The 12,403-nt window shown below is 35.9% G+C and overlaps 1 protein-coding gene across 1 annotated transcript in view; it reads left to right on the forward strand.

The window, feature by feature from the left end:
- Nucleotides 1-12,403, forward strand: part of LOC150095853 (voltage-dependent anion-selective channel-like) — a 187,924-nt gene that overhangs the window by 95,368 nt on the left and 80,153 nt on the right. The window lies entirely within an intron of this gene.

The raw sequence follows: 12,403 nt of genomic DNA on the forward strand, positions 1-12,403 counted from the left end.
TGGAACTGACTTTGACTTCTTCGGTGCTGAACAACTGGCTTCTGTCCACTGTTTTGACTGCTGTTTAGATTCTAGTGTGTAATGGTGAGTCTGCTGTGAGCATATTCACATTCACCATGATCTGCTGTGAACAATCGCAGCACTCATCTTATGCAAAGCTTTTCATTTGCAATTCTTCATGCAAAATATATCCTACACGTTCTTTTGAAATGCCTATAGTCTTAGCAATTTCATGCACTTTGACTCGCCGGTCATCCAATACCATATCGTGCACTTGATCAACGATTTCTGGTGTTGTTACACTTTTTGGACGTCCTTCATGTGTGAATCATCTTCAAGGCTGGTACGGCCACATTTAAACTCAGCAGCCCATTTCTTAATTATCAAAAACGAAGGAGAAGAGTGCCCAAAAATTTTTATGAACTTCAAATAAATTTCTTTTGGTTAAACCTTCTTTTACAAAGAATTTTATAAATGCATGATACTCAATTTTATCCATTTCAAGGGATACAGACAATACTTTTGCTTCAGAAAGCTGTATAAAAAAACTTGCAATTGATAAAATGACTTGCAATTTCACATGGATTCTTATGTCAGATGTACCAACTTAGAAAAAAAAAAATCTAGCAGATAGTGTTTGCCATCTATGGTCGAAGCCGAGAGCTTTTCAGACCACCCTCATGGTTTTAATGGGCTTGTAGTTAGACTGACTATAGATATTTACTGATTACTACTCTATTCACATTGGTTGGCTTAAGGAAGCGTAGAGGATTGATGGTAAAGCATCCATTAGATGTGCTTATAGAAAGAGTTTAAGTAAAAGACTTTCGATGATGTGGTTGCATTGAGACACAGAGAGAAAATCAGTTACTTGAAATTTTCTCTTCTGAACATCAGGAATAAGTTGGGAATATTTGCTATTTTATTGAGTTAGCAGTTGTATAGGTAAGAAAATCACGAGTAGAAATGGATATAGTTTTTTGGAGATTGAATAACTATGAAATTGATGACTGCCTCATGAAACTCAGGCTAGAAGTATAATGTCTGCCCAGGAAGAGAAATATGATCATGTATTGAGCTGTTGATATTATTGATGGAGAGAGGCAGTGAAAATTCTTTTGTAAGAAAGAAGATGGGAATATTCATTTTACACAATTTATGGACTGTACAACCCTGTTATAAATAATTATTTTAATTTTCCGAAGTTTCAACGTTCATATTAAGGTCATCATCTGCAGTATACACATATATGAGGGACTTCCAGAAAGTAAGTTCAGAGAAACAAAAATATACTTCCAAAAAAAACTTTATTGGAAATTAAAGTAGACATCTTTCACTACTTTTCTGCATAATTTCTGCCATTGTTCAGGCACTCACTATAACAGGCAACCAAGAGTTGTATACCTTCACTGTAAAAGATTGCTGCCTGTGATTCAAACCACATATTGACTGCTTCTTTGACATAGTCTTGAAACCGCCAGCCAGGAAGGAAAGATTTCAGATGCTTGAACAGGTGAAAGTCGCTTGCTGCGAGGTCAGGACTATATGTGGGATGATGAAATTGTTCCCAACCAAAAGTGGCGAGAAGCTGTTGTGTTATGCCGGCTGTGTGTGTGGGCAAGCGTTAGTCCAAATCATCATTCACTAAAGATGGTCGCTCGCTCCATTCATCATCTGCACACCTGTTCTTCCTTCATTAAAAAGTCTTCATTAAAAAACATGCGGTGGGCGATTGGATTTTCTCAGACATTGTAAACACATACCAAGAAGCGTATGCACTGCAAGAATGTCTGAAAATGGCACCAACGCCTTGCTAACAAATCAACAAACTCAGCACACATGTGCACCATTGTGATCACAGCACTGCAGTGAAAATATTTAAAAACAGAACTTACTTTCTGGACATCCCTCGTGTATACAGAGACAAGTTAAATTACATTTCACACAGTATGTTGAAGAGACAATGAATCGACCAACGGTTATTTTGCTGGCCTCACCTCTAGTGAAAATAAAATAAAATTACAATAAATAAATAAAATGAAATAACTACAGTGGAACCTCGGTTGTCGAACGCCTCTCATCTCGAACATATTTTCTGAACAGAATCTCGGCTCCTGAACAGGGAAACCAGCATCCACGTGATCCCCGGGCTGAGATGTATGGCGGAAGAACATCACTTACGCGTCAGCCGCCACTCAATCCAGACACCTGCTCGAATTTGCAGTGCCTTTTCTTAATTTTCTTTGTTTTGCTTCTTTTTTTTTTTTTATATAAATTATTATTAAATAAACCACCATGGGATCAAAGAAGGAAAGTGATAACAGCAAAGTGAAAGAAAAGTTAGAACCATGATAGAGGTGAAAAAAATAAATCTTATCCAAACATGAAAATGACGTTCGTGTCTCGGATCTTGCTATGGCGATATCAGTGATCTGTGCAATACTCAAAAATAAAGAGACGATCAAGGGAGCTGATGTTCCAAAAAGAGTGCAAGTTCTTGCTAAACAAAGATCTCAGACGACTGAAGAAGTCGGAAAAATTGTTGCAGATTTGGATAAAAGAGAAACAGTTAGCTGGTGATACTGTTTCTTATGCTGTAATTTGTGAAATAGCGAGGCAATTACATGATGACTTGTTTAAAAATCCGTGGTACGAGTGGTGCTAATAGTAAGGCTTGGGTAATCAGACAATTTTTTATTCCATGGATCTGTGAAGTCCTTGCCCCAAATGCGAGAAAATACCTTCAAGAAAAAATTTACCATTAAAATGCCTTCTTGTGATGGACAATGCTCCTGCTCACCCTCCAAGCTTTGAGGATGAGTTGGTGGAGGAGTTTGATTTTATCACAGTGAAGTTTGTCCCCAACACGACTCCTCTAATCCAGTCCATGGAAGAAACTCTACACTAAAGCACTGTTTCAATATCCTCCATTGCTTAATATTTTTGACAAATCCTGCGTGCAAGTGACTTACAGGACCTTAAACTCGGCCTGGAGGAAATTGTGGCCAGACTGTGTAGTAGACCCAGAGACATTGAGACAGTATGTTGCTGTTGTTGATGGTGTTGTGTCTCTGAGCAAAAGCATGGGCTTGGAAGTTGGCAATTCTGATGTGGAAGACCACAGGAATGAGCTCACCATGGAAGAACTGGAACACCTTCAGATGGAGCAGCAAAAGAAGGTGGTTGAAGAAATGTTTTCAGAGACAGAAGAAGGAAGAGAAGATTCCTAGTTCTTTGATCAAGGAAATGTGTGTGAAATGGGGTGAGGTGCAAAGTTTTGTGGAAAGAGCTCACCCTTTTTAAATAAGCAATCATCTCAGGTTCGGGAACAGATTATTCCATTTTACATTAATTCTTATGGGAAAATGGTTTCAGTTTTCAAACAAATCGGTTTCCAAACAGCCTTTAGGAATGAATTATGTTCGACAACCGAGGTTCCACTGTACATCAAAGCTATATTCTATTTAAGACAATATCAGAGAAACATTCTTTTGTATAGATAGTTTTGTTACAGTAAAAATGATTCTTAATTTAACATGACAATTGTTATATTAAATTTAAGATCCTGGACTATCTGTGGCCCTATTTATAATTAACTCTTAGGGCAAAAGGTTAAGTGGGTAAAATATGTACCTTCCATATTCTTGGGATTTTTAGACCATCATTATTGCTAAGATTAGGGTGGTTGATAAGAATCTCACAGGCCTCCTTAAATTTAAGTTCATACCATATTTTGGTGTGACATAAATAACAGGTGCTTTTCCAGTCAATTCTATGTAAAGTATTCAGGGCATGATGAAAGACCAGCTTGACCATAGTTATTATATTTAATATGTCATTTATGTTCCTTTTTTCTGATAGGAATTGTGCATCCTGTTTCCCCTATATCTATAACATGGTTGTAGAGTCCATAATTTGTGTAAAATGAATGCTGATCACTGTGTAACACTAAAGGAAAAGAAGACAGGGAATATGTTTAGGTAGTAAAAAACTATCCTAGGTTGTCTATCTTCCCTGGAAGAATGCTTGAGTATTGCAAGGTTTGGCAAAATGATTGTGTGTGGGGGGGGGGCAGATAGTGTACAATCATCACTAAAATTATGGATTGGATTTTGAGATGAGTGACAGGAAGTTGTTTTTATATAGGAGGAAGTAGTATTACACAGATTAACTGATTCCTGAGATGATCATGGCTCTGTTAAGGAGATCTGAAGAGAGGATACCTACCAATCAGTTTGAAAGAGCGGAATAACAATTCAATCAAGTGTCTCAGAAATATTGATCACGTGCACAAATTTTTCCATCATATGTGTTTATAAGTGAGCAGTGTAGGGTGGTAGAGCACTTGATGGCATTTGGCATCAAGGGATTCTCAGCAAATGACCATTTATTGGATTAATTTCCACTCTTTGTAATTGAATTGCCAGTTTTTTATTGAATTGTTCACTGCATGTTATGGTGGAGAGTGTTCTCTCTTCAAATTTTCAGAGGAAAATTTAGAGAGAACTCTCCACCATAACATGTGAATCCTACCCATAATATGAATATTCATGTGCACAAACATTGTCAGTGGGATTCACACATACACATATCTATTCACATGTCATGATAGACAGTGTTTCTCAATGATCTGAGGAACACCTATATTAATACAAATGGCCTCATACATGTATCTATAGTTTGGATGATGATAGTGTTATCCATTTCTCTTGGTCTTCTACAATTATTCTCTATACTTATCAGCATTAGTGAAACCAGCTGTCAGAGTCAAATGGAGTGGAAAGGGTATAGTATTTTTAGGAATGACAGAAGAAATAGAGAAGGGGGAAGTACTACCAATGATATCAGATCACTTATGTCCATTTAAGGTAGAAAGTCATCAAAGCAAAAATGGTAATGTCCTGTTTAGCAGTGAGGTTGAGGCTATTTGGTGTGAAGTTGAGGCTAACAGGATAAAATATATAGGGGATGTTGCCACAGACCTAGCAGTTCATTTGCTGGGAATGAAGAAATACACTGCAAATTATCCTGATAGATATTAAACAAGCGATTATTGTGGATGACTTAAATATCTGAATATTGATTAGTAGACAAAACTCATAAGAATGAAGGAAAATTTATTGAGCTGTTGGGAAATAACTTTCTCAGCAGCATGCAAAAGAAACAACGCAAGGACAAAGAGTGTTAGAGTTGATCATAGCATTAGAAAGTGTCTCAGTTAAGGATGTGACTGTTTTGCTGTCAGTTGTTGAAATCATGACAGGTTACATGCTGAACTGTAAATCTAGGAATTATGATAAATTCAGCTGAATATTATATTTGTTCTCAGTGTCAATTACTGAATGGGAAGGATATCAGCAGTGCATGGGGAAGCTTTGAAAGGTTGCTTAAATGATGCAGTATCTGAATGTGTCCATAGTGTTCAACAAGCAAATAGGACAGGCATGAAATAGATGTGCAGTCTTATTAAGCAAGAGATCCATAAGAAGAGGTGGATGTGGAAGGAATAATGTGAGAATAAGCATGAGAGGAGTTATGAAATCACAGGATAATTGCAATGTTGAAATGAACATCATGTAAGGATTTTGAAGTCATTTTGCCTCTATACAAAGCCTTGATATGACTGCACTTTGATGTACAGATTTGGTCTCCTTGGTTGGGAGAGAGAATAAAATGCCCGTGCAAAATAAACTGCAAAGAAGAGGATTATGGAATGTAGATTATGAGGATAAATTGAGAGTATGTTGACTGCAGAAGACACTGGTAGACATTAGAAAGGAGAGGTAATATGATAGAGGTCTATAAACTTTTGAGAAAGTGTTATAGGATATTGTTGGAAATTTTTCATTATGTGGTAGGTGTGGTAGAGGGCAAGGGGACATCCGTGTAAGTTACATTTGATTGTAGTTAAACGAGTAGAAAGTTTTATGTATTGGCAGTTCATGTCAGTTTGTTTAACAGTACTGATTCACAACACAAGAATATTTAACTTATTTGTTGATATTTCACTGCTATTATATCCAGCATCTTCAGAGCACAAAAACTGTTTGTCATAGTTTTTGTGCTCTGAAGATGCTCAGGGAGGAAGGAAAATGAGTGATTATATATCTCAATTATTTGTGGGAGGGACAGCCATTTGGTTTAGGTTAAAACAATTATTATTAAAATGGTAAATATTTTAATGGAGTTGGAAGACTGCAGAAAATCTAGTCCTTGCACCCACACTCTTACCCAATTTCCAGATGTGACCTCTTGCCCCCCCCCCCCTTTAGCCAAGCATCGAAATATTTCCTCTATATCAATCCTATAAAAAGTAGCTTAAATGATTCTGTCATATATGCCCTTTTTTTGCCTATCAACCAACTTTTGAAGCAACTCTAAAAGATATCAGAAAAGTCACAAAAATGTTCTGGAGGCTATTGCAAAAGGATTAGAAATGGAAGAAAAAATTCTGTAAAAGAAATCAGAGATGATAAAGGTTATATAACTGAAGAGAAAGGATATTTTGGAAGTCTAGGGTAAGTGATTTGAAAGATTGTTAAATGAAATAAGCAGTGACTGATCAAAAAACTGTCAAACACCTGAAACATAGAAAACTAACTGGAATAGATGATATTCAACCAGAAATGCTCAAATGTTATTTCATTTTATATTTTTCTAGGGGCTTCTCCATGGATTCAGACTCATCGTGGGAAGCCTACGTTAACCATTGTTTGCACAATACTAATCATACCTCTCCTTGAACTTATTTACCAACTCGGCACTCATAACCTCTTGCTGCAAACCCATTCATCACCCTCCAAATAAAAAATATACTCTTTAAGACTCCTGCTAACCAGACTTACAGTTTTCAGTGGGACTACTATGTTTTCTTCTCTCTCCCTTCTTTCCATATGTACAGAAAAAAAAAGTCTTTGGTATCAGTTTTATTAAAACTTCTCTAATAACTTATACCTGTCACCTTGCTATAAGTTATTAAAGGATTTTTAATGGGATTCTTGTCAAAGACTTAAAAGTGAAGATACTATGGACTCAACATTGTTAGCCTTCATGAATCTGTGAACAGAACTAATCTCAGGTGCTGTAGTCACTTAAACAGAATAGGAGAGGAAAGGCAAGCCAACCAAACAAGTGTTATTTTTTTTACCAAGATATCATGGAAAGACCTGGTAGAAGACAAAGATTCTTGGTGGATTGATAGTCAGAAGTGCCTCAGAAGATAGAAATATAAGATCTGACAATATTAGTCCTGAACAAATGGATTAATTTGGAGGTGGATTGTTGAAAAGAAGTTAGTAATGATGTAAACTTTTCACTTAGTACTATCATCTCTTCTCCCCCCCGCTGAGAGTACATATCAGGAATTTGATCATTTTTTTCTTTTAATATAATACAAATGTATTTTTATTCCACACGTTGAATCAATCTTAAATTTACCAATGTTTCTATCATAGCAGAGCTAATCTCGGGTGGTATGGTCACTTAAACAATGGGAGAGGAAAAATTAGCAAAACAAGTGTTCTCTGCCAGGTTGGCAGGAAGAAGACCAAGATATAGGTAGATCAATACAGTAAAAAGTGCCTTAGAAGACAGAAATATAAGATCTGATAATGTTGGAGTCTTGACAGGTAACAGATTGATTTGGAAGAAAATTGTAGATAGGAAGTTAGTGGTGATGTAAGTTTATCATGTAGTACTATCATATCCTGTAAATCCCTTGAAGGTACATGTCAGGAATTTGATGATGATGTTTCTATCATGTCTTCTCTTTCTCAACTAGTCTTTAAAGCCCACAGACCCTCAATCTATCCACATAGAAAGCATGTTATGGACCTGCCACAATCTTAGTCACACACCTTCTTGATCTTTTCCACCACTTCATCCCAGTGGAATCCAGGTGATTAGATCTTATATAATCAGTTCAGATGTGGTCTTATAAAGAGGAATAATAACTTTTCTATGCCTACTTGTTAGTGTTTTCTAACAGTTCAACATTCAAGTGGTATATTTTTGCTACCTTTGCAATATGCTCTCTAAATTTCAATTCTGTATCCACACTCGCCCCAAATCCCTGGCCCCATCAATTTCCTGCAGTTCTGTTCCATCATTGCAGTACATGCCTCGTGATCTCTTCATCCAAAAGCACCTTACACTTGGCCACATTAAACTGGACTGTTATCATTTGCCCATATTGACTATCACTCCTGGCTTTGTATCATTGACAAACAACTGCATATTTCTTTTTAAACTATTTTCTGTATCACTGATGTACAAATTACAAAAGCAACATACCAAGTACTAATCCCTGCAAAACACCACAAGTTTCCTGTCTTCTCCTGGATTCAGTTCCTCCATATACCACTCATCGATATCCATCAATCAGCCATTCTCTTATCCAAATCACCAGTTTCTTATCTCCATTCCCATATGTTCCAATTTATAAGAGAGCTGTGTGGTATCATGTCAGATACCTTTGCAGTCCAGCAGTATCCCTGGAAAATTTGTAACCCTTTCCTTCATTCAACTTATCTCTTCTCTCACTTTATTATAAAAAGTAAGCAAATTACTATGTATTTCATCCTGTTGGGCTTTTTTACACCCGATGTTTTCAAATGAAGTGCCCTCTGCATCGCTTTCCTTCTGATGTACTCCTACTCATTTTGGCTTCAGTTCTGCTGCATTAGTACAACCTCCCCCCTCTTCTCCAATCCCTTGTATTCTATCTGTCCTCCTCCATCAGGATAGAGATGCCTCTTCCTTATTCCAAATACTTCTGGTATTAGTATACATAAGTAATGCCCCATTCATTCTACAACTTCTTTCACACCTTGTGTTGATTATTCCACTGAAGTTCAGAATCCATGGAGCTGCATTCAGCATTATGTGATCATTCTTCTTCTTATTCACCTTTAAGATACCTGACCAATAATTACATGCTTTGCTCTAAAACTCTCTAGTTTTTTCAACCTTGCACTTTTGAACTCTCACTGAATAATACTTTCTTAAGGCACCTAACTCTGCATCTGTTGAAATGTAAATTATCTGCCTCATATAAGTCCTTTTGTCCATTACTCACTTCACACATCCATGAACTCTGCACCATTCCTTCCACACAACCTGTGCACATGACTCATTTGAAGTCGTATTCCTTCTTTTTGGCTCACCTTAATCATGCTGTGGCAATAGATGTACTATCACTATTCTCTCACTCTTCTTATTTGCTTGTACCAGAAACCCTTTCATATCTTCTCATATACTATACCTGTCACAGCAGATCATTTGTACCCACTACAATAATCATCTATTACACTCTCCCTTCATTCATCTTTGGCCAAGAGAAACATGATTTCCTCATGCACTGCTCTTATGGAGTATCTATACAAAACTCATACAAAATATGGCTGTATAAAAATTTTACTGTGGCCACACTGCGTAATTCAGAAGGCCTATCAAAGGATCAAATTCCAGATGACTGGAGTAGTGCTCTTATAATATCCATCTTAAAAAAAAAGAAAAATAGAAGCAAATGCAAGAATTATAAAATAGTTTCCTGCTCAGTGATCCAGGTAAGATTTATGCAAACGTATACTTGAAGAGGCTAAATAAAATTGAAGAGAAACATAGGGAACAAGAGGCTTGGTTTAGGCCAAATAGGGGTGTCAGGATCATCTTTTCATTTTAAGACAGTTGAGAAATCATGGGAATATAACAGGTATATCTGTATTTAAATTTTATAGCTCTGGATATGACAAAGTGCCAAGAGAAAAGTAGTTGGGAATGGAGTAAATGGAACATTATACAGAAGCAGCCATGGCTAGTGTTTTAAGTAAGTGGTTAGAATTGAAGGTGGTTTGATGTAAAATCAGGTGTAAGACAAGGAAGCACACTGTCTTTTACTCATATCAATCTCATTATAAAGAAAAGTAGCATCAAACCAGATATCACAACTGGAAATTCACCTTCATGCAGATGATGTTATACTACTCAATAAATCCATTGCAAATCTTCTGATTCTTTTAACTTCAACTGAATCTTCCATCCTTACATGGCAGTAATGTCAAGCCAGCTGCATTAAAATGCAGCTGACTTGGCATTCCTCTGTTGCATCACTCTAAGGGTATATATTTCTTTTAAATGTGTATTCATGGGCTGATTTGCCTGTTTGCCAGATGAAAAACTGGAGTTTCCAAAAGGGATATTCAAATCCTACCACTTCTGTATGAGACTGGCCAACTCATCAGCAGTATAAAGACAAAAGATGAGAAAATATGCAGAAACATAGAAAACATCATTTGCATTGCTAATGGAGAAAATATAGAATAAGTAAAATATATCAGCTGTTTAGGTACAATTTTTTGTGCAGATTGTGAATTAAATATACAAATAGAAAATAGAATATGCAAATCTAGTATGGTGGGAAGCCAGTTTAATGAATTTTTCATGTATGCATGTTCAAATTTTAATTTATGAATTTAAAGCAACTGATCAAAGTGGGGAATGGATAGACAGTGGCAATGTCATATTCGGAAGGAAGATATTAGGAACAAACTTTGACATTGTTATCATTCAGGAATTTGTTAATCAAGTTATCAAAAGTAGTATGGTCACTTAAACCAAATGGGAAAGGCAAAGATAGCAAAATAGGTGTTTCTTAGTATAATATTTTAAATAACAGCTTGTAAGAGAAAACTAAATAGAATTGATTACTCCTATATATTTCACTTAATGTATCATGAGCTTCATTAAGGAAGAAGGTAGAATTGGCTACAACATTTAAATTATGAATACAAGAATGAATCATACAGCATCCATATACTTCCATATGTCTTGGTTGAGACACACAGAAGGACACAAGTACGAGGAAACACTATTAGAGTTCCAGAGAAGTAAATATATATAGCTGTATAATTTAAAAAAAAATTACAAACAATCTATACTTACGAAAACTTAGAGATAGGTATGTAATCTGTTCAGTTAAGATTAGGACAGTGGTGTAGAGCTTCACGTGATTCAAGAAATAGATGATCAAATTTGAACCTACTGTTGTGCATCATCTTGGTTTGGTTCCAGTGAACTGTGTGTCTGGTGCCAATGGCATGAGAAGCAAGGCCTGAATTTTCAGATTCCAGAAATCTTATATAATTTTGATATTCTTCCAATCATAGCAGAATGGCTAATCTGTCCAAAGTAGCAAAGATGACCAGAACAGAGTATCTGATAAACACCAGGCAAGGATAGAGGTGATAATATATCTTTGATAGGTGGTAAGAAAGAAGACAACTATTGGGCTGGTTTATAGGTGGTATCCATATTATATCTGCGAAGGGTCCTTGGTATTTATTCAAAAGCTATTTTAAGGTAGTGTATGTTGGATCCTTTTAACATCAGATTGCAATCTGGAAGAGGGATCATAATTATCAAATATTTTCTGTATCAAGTTTTGCTGTACCCATTAAGTAATTTTATTTAATTCTTCTAATAGAATAGACTCAGAAGAACAAAAAACAAAAACTTTGATAATATTATATTTTGTGAAGGATGGTGATGAGAAGATGTGTGGATATATCTGATTGTAAAGGATGGTTTCCTATAAACATAAAATTCAATATTACCTCAGAGTTATGATATATTAGAGTATCCAAAAAAGGAGAGAGTGTTGTTAGATTCACGCTCAATAGTAACCTTAATGTGAGTGTATAAGGAGTTATGCAATTTTAATTAATTTTGTCCAGAATTAAAATAGTTTGGTTTAAGAGTGAGACCAAATTGCAAAGATATCATACACAAAATGTAGCCAAATAAGAAGTTGAGGAGAAATGGTGTTAGAAATCCAATATCTTCTAAATGCGCCATATAGTAATCAGCTAAAGCAGGTGATGTAGTACTGCCCATTGTAGTACCTTCGATTTGTTGAAACAATTTATTACACAAAGTAAAATAATCTTAAATGAAAAAACATAAATAACCTGATGTTATCAGGGAAATCTTGTGAAAGTTGTAGAATCTAACATTGTCAGATTATTTAAGTTTACCGTAGTCTTCCCACAGTATAGAGAGCTGTCGCTGGAAGGCTGCCAAGAAGAGTCCATTCATGTTGAAGGGGAGAAAGAAGGCGATGTATGAGTTGGTCACCAACATGCGAATTTACATGCTTTATATGTAAAATTTTCCAACTGTTATGCAAGCAAAATAGTTATCACTTTAAAAACTACAATGATCATAAAAGAGAAGTTAATTTTCCTACGTGTAGCAATAAACAACCCATCCCACAAGATGGATTGATTACTCTATAATGGGAATGGATTCATCTTCTTTTCACATGCGCAGAAGGGTCTCGAAACTGTGAGCGTACTATATCAATGCTGGTTATTTTACGTGGAATAATAAATTGTTGCAACAAATT

This window comes from Typopeltis vanoorti, chromosome 19 (genome assembly GCF_054136105.1).
Source record: "Typopeltis vanoorti isolate ZY-2024b chromosome 19, IOZ_Tvanoo_1.0, whole genome shotgun sequence".
NCBI lineage: Eukaryota > Metazoa > Arthropoda > Arachnida > Uropygi > Thelyphonidae > Typopeltis > Typopeltis vanoorti.